At 39.4% G+C, this 11,929-nt stretch overlaps 1 protein-coding gene across 1 annotated transcript in view; it reads left to right on the top strand.

The window, feature by feature from the left end:
* Window positions 1–11,929, top strand: part of LOC116699838 (astrotactin-1-like) — a 372,650-nt gene that overhangs the window by 270,979 nt on the left and 89,742 nt on the right.

Raw genomic sequence — 11,929 nt, 5'->3', positions numbered from 1 at the left:
CATTTTAATTTTTTTAGAACACGTTAAAAATTAACAATTATTTGGAGGCCCCCCTGCTGTGGCGCTGAGGTCTCCCTAGGGGTCCTGGACCCCCGGTTGAAGATCTCTGCTCTAGACAATTACAGACAAGTCAATTGTTGAACTTGCATTCTTCTCACTTTGTCTTTATGGAAATACTTCTATAATTATACTACAACTTTTGTGCATATTTTTCCATTTTTCACAAGAGAATAAAACCATTTTGGAGACTGTATTATTGTATCTAAGCCTCAGGCCTATACATGTCCTACGGTCTCAGCTGAGAGTCAGCATCGCTAGAAGCCGATCTACTTTAATAATGCTTTGGTGACTAGGACATTATACTGTGGAAAACACATATGTTGATACAAGTTTACATAGCATTGGCTGTCAACTGTTGGCGCCCTTTACAACATTCAATATTTGAGGGGGGGGGTTTGTATTCAGTGTTGGGAAGGATACTTTCAAAACGTGTTCCGAATACAGAATACATGCCCAAAAATGTAATTTGTAATTTTCCGTTACTCAATCTAACATATTCTGAATACTTGGATTACTTCCACATTTAATTGCATTTTATAAGTGTAGGAATGCGGCCATCAAATACTGATTACTAAACAAGTCTATTCTGGTGGGTTCCTCTGTTCCAACTGGCTGAATGTGTACATGAACAAGCAGATTGATTTTTGTATTTGTAGTCCCTAACTGCACATGCTACAACAAAAATCGAACCGCAGTCATGCTTGTTGGTTGCTGGCAAGCAGAGGTTGCACTGCAGAGTTCTATTTCGTTCTCCTTGTTCTTTCTTTGATGTGAAACGCTGTTTGAATTTCCAAGAGACAAACGCATTCCTGCCCTTGCTCTGTTCCGGGTCCGGCTCCATCTCTATCTCAATCAGTGATCACGCGTTTTCATATTGAGGCTTCTGGGAAATGTATGTAGTTGCCTTCATTTATTTAAGTAGTGAATAAACTCGTAAAACAGAAGTATCGTCATGTAATCCATTGATTTCAACAATGTAACTGTATTTTAAATACCAAATATTTCAATTGTAACTGTAACAGAATACAGTTAATCATTTGTATTCTGAATACGTAACGTCGGTACATGTATTCCGTCACTCCCCAACGCCGTTTGTATTGCAGGAGTATATCTAGTAATGACCATTAACAGGTAGACCTGTTAATTTTCCGTAACCACACACACAGATAATGCACCATCAAATAAATGTATACATTTATTTTTGTGTTCCATTTTTTTGGGGGAGAGTAATTACTATATAGTGAACGTTTACACAAATACGAAAACACTATTTTGAGTGCTCAACAACAATGCATTTTAGCTTCAGTTCATATTTTTAGCCCACTGCACACATATAAGTGGAGGAGGGAGAGAGCTGTGTGCATCATGCTCTTGCGTTCTATGCCATGTAACCTGTCATTTTACACACAGGTGCTATGTAAAGCTGTAAGGGTCTTGGTTATAGTTTGGCTAACTGGAAAGAATCTATGATCAGATAAAAAGGCAGTAACGAAGAGAGCTCTTTTTGTTCCTTTTCAATTAGCAATCATTAGCAAAACACTGACACGTTTTCAAAAGCGAGTGGAGAAATCACACCGAGCAACACGTTGAAAGACATTGACCGTTTGGTTTATTTTCACACACACACACACACACACACACACACACACACACACACACACACACACACACACACACACACACACACACACATACCCCTCGTTGGGGGGATTAATTTGTTAGAAACAGCATGGTTCTCAGAGGGAGACACAGACAAACACAAACAGATCTGATGAGCAAATTATGATTAATGATTTCGACAGCTAACTTTGAATCTCACATAGAAACTGTCTATGTGCGTGTGCTGTCTGTGTGCGTGTGTGCATGTGTCAAAGTACGTGCTCATGAATACATTGATCAAAAGTTTCTTGCAACTCACAGCTGTCAGATAACACTTGCGTTTACATTTTTGTGAGTGATCAGCTTTATCAAAACCTGTAAGGGGAGAAGCAGGTGGTGTGTGTGTGTGTGTGTGGTTGTGTGTGTATTTGAGGAGAGGGATGGAGAAATGTATTAATGCACTAACACATTAAGGATAAAAGCTGCACCTGGCCAATTTGTGGCAGAGCCCTTTCAAAAGTTCAGAGAACGGCTACTTAACTTTTTTAGAAAAGCTCAGAGTGACAAAAACAACTTTTTACCTCAGCTGACTAAACACTTATGGTACCTTTGCTGTTGGTGTTATAAGTAAATAGCCAGAAAAGAAATTTGTGCTTGTTATAGTTTAATATCTTGGAGATAGCTTTGCTTGCCTTGGCCAGGATTTGGTAAATAAGGTATACCTTGCAAGTTATGGTGTAATGGGATCAAACCCAGTTGAATAGCCTGTTTTCATGGAAACAAGGCATCCATCACACAGTTCTGTATGTGTATACAACCACGTGCAATGAGATCAAATCTGTTCAGCTGCGACCAGCAAAAAACCTTTAGTACATACTCCAAAGTTAATTTTACAGCATTAATTAAAACTTACTTTTCAGACGAGGCTATTCTCATTCATTGTTCATACTTTTATCTACAAAAAGTAATTTCATTTGTTTATAACCCACCTATTAGTCTATATCCATGACCCTCCATTTCTGGGATTGCTCCGGTGCCGCAGGAAATTCCGATCAAGTATTAACCAAAGCATTGTAGTAACTAAACTTATTTCACCCCAACCCCCAATCTTTTCCAAACCAAGTAGTTGTGTTGCCTAAACAGGTTCCGCACTGCAAGGGCTCGGGCAGATGCACTGTCCGCTCATGTTGCTGGATATTCGTGGGATCCATCAGTAATAATCCAATAGTATAATATTCAGAGCGGGCATTTTTCTTAATTTTATGTAATTCCTTAATTAAATTTAGCTAATAAGTATGTACAAGCACCTTTTACCATAGTACCTTTGCCATATCAGGACCTTTACATGTTTACATTTAGTTTCCAAATTCATACTGTAAGCCTAACTATCTATGATATTGAATGCAAAAGAGATATACTGTAGGAGGGATGAAAAAAAGTATTATGTCATATATTTACATTAAAAAACTTGTGTTCTCTGCATTGTTGAAACAGAAAAACACAAACATTTCTTCTTTAAAGTGGATTAGATGAACAAACACAACCCGGCGCAGATGATGAAACTGCAGAAGTTGTTTTATTAAGAAGTCATATACCATCTACCAGCATACTGTGTGACAGGATTGGGATCTAGCTTGACAATGATATCTGGAGCTTTTGGGTGGCTCAGGAGAATAGGCCTCATTGTGCAATGGTGACGCCACAGATATGAACGTGGCTCACAGTTGATATTGCAGGCAGCCCCGTCTTCCTACTTTTTGCATTGCTTGCTGTGTATAAACTAATGCAAGCTGATAACAACACGGAAAAAAAATCCTGTCATATTGATATAAATAAATAAGTGTGCACTGAACAGATACTCACTCTGTCAGACTTCCTCAGCAGCGGTGCAGTGGTTCTCTGTAGATTTTAAATATTGATAATGGTGATGTGTGCATGAATACAGTATGCTTCCCACCACGGCGGATGCTTGGAGATGTTGGAAGCAGGAGATTTAAATCTGAGCTAATAAACAGCGTTTATTGTTACAGTTGTTCTATTTATGTATTGCTATTGTATTTTTATATTTGTATTTTGAATGTCACAGAGTCAGATTACAAAGACAAAAACAGAACATCACAGAAAGTACAATCATAAGAAATATAGAAAGACAATACATTCTGAATTGGAAAATAATTTGATAAAGAATTTAGGATAATCGGGATGCAAAATAAAATACAATTATGTAAAGCAGTTACAAGTAGAACGTTGCAGGTTTAAAACCAGATTTCTAAAATGTACAATAGGCACAATTGAGATGAGTTAAAGACACAAAAAAAAAAAAGAGTGCTGTAATTCTTTCCAGGAGTCGGGTGCACTAACACTAAAGCCATTTTTCCAAGTTCAGACTGAGCTCGGGTAACATAAAGTAAAGGGCCAGTCAGCAGAGCGAGTCTAATAAAGTCCCTCTGAGTTACAAAGAATGTAATGTTGCAAGTAATGTTTCTGCTGATAGTTTAACGTATTGTTTAATGGTCATCAAATTCTGCCAGATAGTAAGATTGCCTGCTCTTTTTAAAATAATCAAATGAAGTTGAGAGCTTTGTTCTCTTCCTTACCGCTCCAGTCTGCAAGAGAGATGTAGATGAACGATGATGGGAAAAGTTATCCAGGCATACTGTGTGTGTGTGTGTGTGTGTGTGTGTGTGTGTGTGTGTGTGTGTGTGTGTGTGTGTGTGTGTGTGTGTGTGTGTGTGTATTTATATATATATACTGTATATTGCACATTTACTGAGCAAAATTAAAAGGAACTCAATTCTCTCATAGCATATGTAACAGAATCATTGTAAAAGTAACACTTTATCTATTTACCATTAAAAGTTTTATTTTGAATCACTTCCGATATGGTATTCTGAGGTAAGGCATATCAAATCACATTTCATTCTGAATATTATTACCTTGTTTTCTGCTCGGTTTGATTGTTGGTTTTTCTTTCTGTCTGCACTTTTTGAGTGCCATTCCAGTTGTCTTATAAATGAGGTGTTACCCATCAGCAGAGTGATGGCATTGTAATTTGATAATGAACTAATGGCCAAAAATGTTTTTTAATGCTAAACCATCTAGCAGGGAATTCAATCTTTTGACAAAATTTGCAATTTAAATTGGATGGGAGGGAGAGATTTAAGCAAAAATGGTAAAAATCTGTGCAACTTACGCCGCTATATCCTGACTTTTATTGGCTGGTAAAACAAGAGAGTGTTGTTCATGAGATGCTCTCTGTCTGCCTACATAAGTAACCAGTTTGAAGTTTCAAGCCCAAGACAAGATAACATAATACACCATTAATATTTTCTCTGAAGCATTTTTCAGCTTCTTTCAGACCAACAAAACACATCATACAACACATTTTTTCACATTACTTTTTTTTGGCAGACGCTTTTGTCCATAGCAAATTACAATAAAAGGAGTACAGCCTGCTGTGCAGGATCATGGTATCTTTTAAGCATTCAATGTAGAGTTCCTGTTTTTCACCGTCAAACCTGGGTGCTACTGTCCTAAACGCATCCTTCTGCCGTGTCCAGGCTTATACAGAAGTCTGGCAACTACTCCATACCAGCCCTTTCACTTCCTTTTGATATTATAGTCAGTGGCTACTTTGTAGTGGACATTTTAAATCTCTTCTTTGTTACTATTTCAAACAGGAAGTGCACACCACACAGCACTGTCATGTCCATTGGTTTTCTTGTTATTGTATGCTAAATATTTTCAGATTGAGTCAAGTATGATGGGATTCAGCAACTCAGTAGGTGTGTGTGTGTGTGTGTGTGTGTGTGTGTGTGTGTGTGTCATTCTCAATTTCTTTTATGTTTCTTTGATGTTTAAATGAAAACGGGTACCAGCCTTGAGCATCCCGGTCCAAGTGCTGCGGTCCATGTGCACTTCCTAGTATGATGACATTTTTCTACAAAGGTATTTTTCCCCTATGTGTGGAAGGAAGCAGGTTTGCCTCGTTTATATTAGTATTTTTTTTGGAAGTAGGAAGTTAAGCAACATATGGGCCATTTGGCGGATGCCCGGACTTTAATTGCAATTGTGGACTGTCCTCCTCCTCTTTTTTTAACACTACAGCTCCAAAATCCCCTTAAATTGCATAGGCCAGATTTACCTTGACTGAAGGTATGAAGAATCATCTAACAGTGAAATGATTTGTGTCATGTTTGGGGGAAACCGATTGGTCATTTGTTCAAATGCTTAAAATAATCTAAGTTCACATTTTCACATTCACACGTTCACATTTTCCTTCAAGGCTTAATTCATTTTGAGTCGCTAGTTGGTTGTACTGTTTTTAACGATTATTTTCCCTTCTATACAAGCACTGCTCCCCTAATATAATCCAAACCTGAGAAAACACCAGATGTCATATCTGTCACCAGGCAGCTAGCAGGCATGTTCACATCACACTCTCTTGCACGCACACGCGCGCGCACACACACACACACACACACACACACACACACACACACACACACACACACACACACAACAAATGTACATGATGTGATGAGCTAGGCAGTGAAAATGACATTAAAGCAGGTTTTGATTCTGCTTCTGTTATATCCTGAGGAAATGCACAAACACGCTAATGAACACACAAAAAGGCAAATACACAGCAACCTGCTGACAACACACATGTTTTGTATATGGATGGATGGATGGATAGATTGAAAAAAAAGAACAACAGCTTTTGGCTATTTACTTTTTTCTTTTCCATCTTTGTGTGTTGTCATTTGTGTAGAACATAACACTGGGCTGGGTACAAATGAAAGATATACTCATTACAGCTCATTACATTGTCTTCCCACTCATGTTTTTCATGTTTTTACAGAGGCATGTCAGGCAGTGAACAGAATACATCGCAGCGTGTTTTGCTCTGTTGGACATTTTGTCACAACCTGGCTCAAGGCAATGACAAAAAAAAAGTGATTTAATTGACAAAAGAATGTGTGTCTCTGTAACTTAAATAAAAAACAAGATGTGGCAGGTGAGGTGATCAGGCCATGGTTGATCTCTGGATTGCAGTGAAGAGCGCGTGTAGTCTGACCAGGTGGAGCTTTATCCCCTCTCACAGCTCACAGCCGCACCAAATCTGTCATCAACTCAAGACAAAGATAATTAATACCAGTGAGGTATCACTCCCACAGAGTGGCCTCACTGGATCACACGGGGGGCCGTCACTCCCCCCTCCCCCCGACCCACATACACACCTCCCCAACAAAGTCACCTTTTTAGTTTTTCATGTCATGACACAAACATTTATTTTCACTCTTCATGACTCTTGAGTGTGAAAGGCATGAATGCACTTGTGTATTTGTAATTATCAGCCAGCGGTAGACTGACCAACATCAATCTCACATTGCAGCACAACCTCAGCTCACACAATGTCAGCTGGTTTACAGCAGAGTAGCTAGAGTGTAAATCCCTTCTGGCTTAGTTATTTTCCGAGTCATCTAAGAACAAAATTATATAAAAGAAAAAAAAAGATTTGTAGCAGCTGCTGTAGGCAATGAAGTTATTTCCTTGCAACCATCTACACCTGGAGGCAGCAGAGCCTTATTATGCCCACCCCCGCCCAGCAGGGAGTCCAGCTCATCTAGCACTTCACCCACACCCTTTCCCTCCTTCCACTCCTCCTCTCCTTCCACCAACAGCACTGTAAATTGAGGAACGTTGTAATCAGCGGTGTGACTCGGTTGGTAAGTGACGGCATCGATCGTCTGGGATTGAAGAGTCAGTCTTAATACCGGCAGGTTTCAGGAGTGGAGTAGTGTTAAAGGCGTGGGTCGCCAAGGAGGCAAGAGGGGTTTTTATAACGAGGATGGATGGACAAGACGAACAGAGGGAAAACTGGTCTCCGCTCTCATTTGGAAGCGACCGCTTCAATGAAAAGACGTCACAGTTTAGAGACTTGTGATTTAACTGTTCAATCCCTAGCCAAGGCTAGAATTAAGGTTTAAAAAGTGTTGTACCTTTACAATGGAATTGCGTTTAAAGGTTTCCCAAGTGCTGTGCCCTTGAGGGAGCCCTTCTGGGGTTATAAAATAGAAAAAAAAAAACAATCAAATGTTGTGCCTTTTTTCAGTGACAAAGTATGAGGCTTCTGAGAAACTAACTTCATTTCTAAAATGTGTTTGAGTATAAAGACAGATATTGATGTGAATTAGTCAGATTTCTGATGCCGCATAACAAATTAAATCACTTTAAATAAATGCTTCCATCTATGGTCATTCAATAAGGTTCATTGGATCACTCTGTATTTATTAAGCAGCAATTGAAGCCAGAATGATATTGGTGCTAAATGTTGTAAAGTTATATCCCATGACCAGTGATGGCAATAGAACTCAATTCCCGTACTCAAGTACAGTTACTTGTGTTAAAAAATACTCTGGTAAAAGTAGAAGTACTGGTTTAACTTCTTTACCCAAACAAAAGTAACAAACTACAGGCTTGGAAATTTACTTAAAGTATAAAAGTAAAAGTAGCCTTGCGAATGACAATTTTTTTTCAAAGCTACCTGGACCACTCACTCTATATAGTATAGTTACTCTATAGTGCAAGCTGAGACACTTCAGTGGACATGAAAAAGGCTCTTTGATATGCCATTGACTACATTTTAAATGTGTCTGCCAATAGGCCTAAAACATCCCATTTATGATTATTGTGACAGAGACTGGGACTCCAGGTTAATAAGATTCTGAGCAGCAAGATATGAATTCAGCTGTGATTCTGTGAGAATTCAGAGATCCAGTTTTTCTTTTTTAATCTTCTCCTTAACATTTAAAGGAATCTACACGTGTGTGTGTGTGTGTGTGTGTGTGTGTGCGCGTGCGTGCGTGTGCGTGTGTAAGATCAAATATGGCTTTTGGAAAGAAAATAAAGCATAAAGAATTAATTACTAAACAGACATTAGTTAATAAGTTCCTCATACTTTGAGTTACGCAGCACATTGACCAGGAGTCATTTTTGAGGCCTACTATCTCAAAGATCTCTCTCAGATAAGGCTGAGGATGATTGGGAATGTCTTTCTGCTTATCTGCCGAATCTCTGGGATCTCTGTTTTCTTCATTTTCCATCATGTCGCCGTCCATACAACTATTTTCTAACGTTACCGCCAGCAAGCCGCAATGAATTGCCAAAAAGGAATTCTGCCGAAACCTATCGAGTCGTCTTGTAGTGGTGCATCAAGTGCAACGTATATTCCCATCCAATCACATTGAATTCTGTATTGATGTCACGAAAAATAGTATCGGTAACGCAAATGAAATTATTTGAAACTAAAGTAACAAGCCAATTTTGTAAAATGTTAGTAAGTAGTGTATTAGTAGAAAGTAGGCACAAAAATAAATATGTAAATATCTGAAAGTATTTGTACTTTGTTACTTCCCATCTCTGCCCCTGACCAGTTGTACTTTAGGGTTAGGGCTAGCTTTAACCCAGGGGTCAGCATCCTTGGGCACGGGTGCCACTATTAGCTCACGGTAGCTCAACCAATGGCAAACTAGCAATGAGTGTGCAAGAGATTTTTTTTGGAAACATTCCAATCTTCATTTAAAAATGACCTATCGCACAGCCATTGGAAGGAGGACAGCGTGTTATTTATGGTAGTTTGATTTACTTTTTCCCCATCTGCATTCTGCGAAGACTCTGCCTCTGAATGATGAAAAAAACACTGCCTGAGGGATTAAATCCCTTTCAGCCTCAAGACCATTTGTCAAGTCTAATACCAATGTGGGTTGATAAGGTCTAGTTCCTAGTCGGCGTTCCAGTTCATGCCAAAGTGGATAGTTGGAGTCAAGGACAGGGCTCTGTGCAGACCAGCCACTCAGGTTTTACTTTTGGCCATATGGTGTATTTAACAACTTCATATCTGCAGGTATAAGAATGTTTGGGTGTTTGTGTGTCAATGTGTATGCACGTTTCCATATTCATATCTGTCTCAGCGGTGGTGTCTGCCAAGCTGCGTTCTGCCATTTCACACTCCAGAAGTCTCCTGGGGGTAGGGGTGAAACACACCCTCCCACACACATTTTGAGTTTATACACAAATGAGAACATGAGATTTTATCCTGAATGCCACTTCACTCTGGGATTTTGTTGTGTGAACAATGTGTCAGTTACACGATAAGATAGACTGTGTTGCTCCTTTATCCTGTTTTGGATTCAACATAAAGAAAAATAAATGCTCCCAAACCAATAAACATCAATAAATCCTATGGCAGTTTATACCAAATGGAATAAATCAATTGTTATATCTGTTCTGTTAATCTGGTCACATTGGTTACTCCCTTGTAACTAATCACAATAACTGGCTGCCCTCGGATGCATGCTGATGCAAATGTACACATTTTGACAATAGAGACCTATATTTCCAGCTGTGACTAAGAAATCCAAAAAAGTCAACAGCCCGTTTCCTATCCTTGAAATCAAACTTCTTCAGAGGATCGTGTGAGTACACCCCAAACTCCGACAGCCGTCTCCAGCTTTAAGTTTGAGACACAAATTCAACCTGAAATAGATGCCTGTCATGCACTCATGCACAGCAGGTATGCTTTAATATAGGTAAGCTAATTTGTTTGTGTTTTCCAGCTCGGTGGAAAAGAGTACAGGCACTGCCGCAAAGCCTCTCATGCCTCAATGCCTAAATTAGAAGAGATCCATTTTATTTATAGAGCTTTGTTTAGTGTAAACGTTAGATGTGCTTGATTTGATTGTGTTTAATTAGAATGCAGACGTTTGTTTCAGAGGAATATCGGGTTGGTGGGATGAGGTGGTGGTGCTGCTTCTTCAGGTTGTACAGTGAAGTTGTAATCTGGAGCAACAGCTGTGTGGTATTTGTGTGTCACTGTGTTGAGCACCCCTGTTCCTCGCCCCAGTGCTGCCTGTGAGCCATGTTGAGTTTTAGTAACAACAAGTGCCTTTTTTTTCTTGATTTTTGTGATACTTTATCCAGGTGTGGTAAAAGTCAGTTTCCAGATTGTATATAAAATCATTTTCTCTGACAGCAGACATTGCCAGAGGCCAAAGATGCATCCAAATGGAGAAGAAAGCGCCGGCGCTCTCAGTTGAGCACAGGCATCCTTATTAAACGAGCAGAGGCCTACCAAGTCAATTTATCCAAATCAATTCCGCGCTCCGTCGAGCTGTAGGCAGCTGATAAAAAGATGTTTAGTTTGGTTGAAAACTACCTGGAATCATTAATCTTACCATTTTAGGTGGGATTGTATTACCCCTTGTTGTTAAAGTGTAAATCAGTATCAATATTACAAATCAATATCAAACTATGCAATAACTTGACATTTATCATCACAATACATAAATCACAACAGTACCTGTACATCCTGTGATGTTTTCTAGAACATAATAAACTGTAAAGTGATCAAACATACCACATTCCAGTAGCGACTATTTTCATCTTATTACACAGCTTGGTTGAATCCGACGACATTCTGTGCTTTGCTAATTCTTTATAACAGACCGTTGCTAAGAATGAGAGACTGTTGCCATGCACAGCATAGCAGAGCCTCGCCGTGAACGCAGTTCTGATCACTCTGGAGGGCAGCCATCAATTCACTGAAAGAAGTTTGGCTAATTTATTGGCTGTGGCAAAAATTGGGAAAACGTGCAGCAAGATTCTGTCCTCCAATATAGGTGGCGGCTGCGGGTGTGGTCAGCACCTAGCACTACATTTTTTTTAAATTATTTTAAATTTCGGCCTTAATTTTTGACATGTAGCAAAGGGCCACAGGTCGGAGTCAAACCTGCGTTTGCTGCGTTAAGGAGTAAACCTCTATTTAGTTGCCTGCTCTACCAACTGAGCTATCTGGGCACCCTATCGGTACATCTTTATATACGGTCTATGATCGCTATGCCGTAACTTCAACTGTAGGGACAACAATGTTAATTAGCTAGCTTACATTGCAACATCGTGTTTACAGGCCACTGTTTGCCAGCCGCAGCTATCTTCTCTGATTTCAAGTAGCAGGGAATTCCTTAATATATCCATGGGAAATTCACGCAGAACCGTCGCAACTCTGCCGTCATTAAGTTAATCCCGCCCACCAACTCTATACACAATGTAATTGGCCTTACCAAAATATGGTTTTTCCAGCTTGCAAGCCAACGGAGAGTTGCTAGAATGACACTAGCTGCAAATTGTCTCGGCTACTGTCGGTGTTGTATTCGCTATAACAACCGCCTCACTATACATTATCCTTCACTTATTTACTAAATGTCCC

Source organism: Etheostoma spectabile, chromosome 12 (assembly GCF_008692095.1).
Source record: "Etheostoma spectabile isolate EspeVRDwgs_2016 chromosome 12, UIUC_Espe_1.0, whole genome shotgun sequence".
Classification (NCBI taxonomy): domain Eukaryota; kingdom Metazoa; phylum Chordata; class Actinopteri; order Perciformes; family Percidae; genus Etheostoma; species Etheostoma spectabile.
This window is presented reverse-complemented; position numbering and strand designations above follow the sequence as displayed.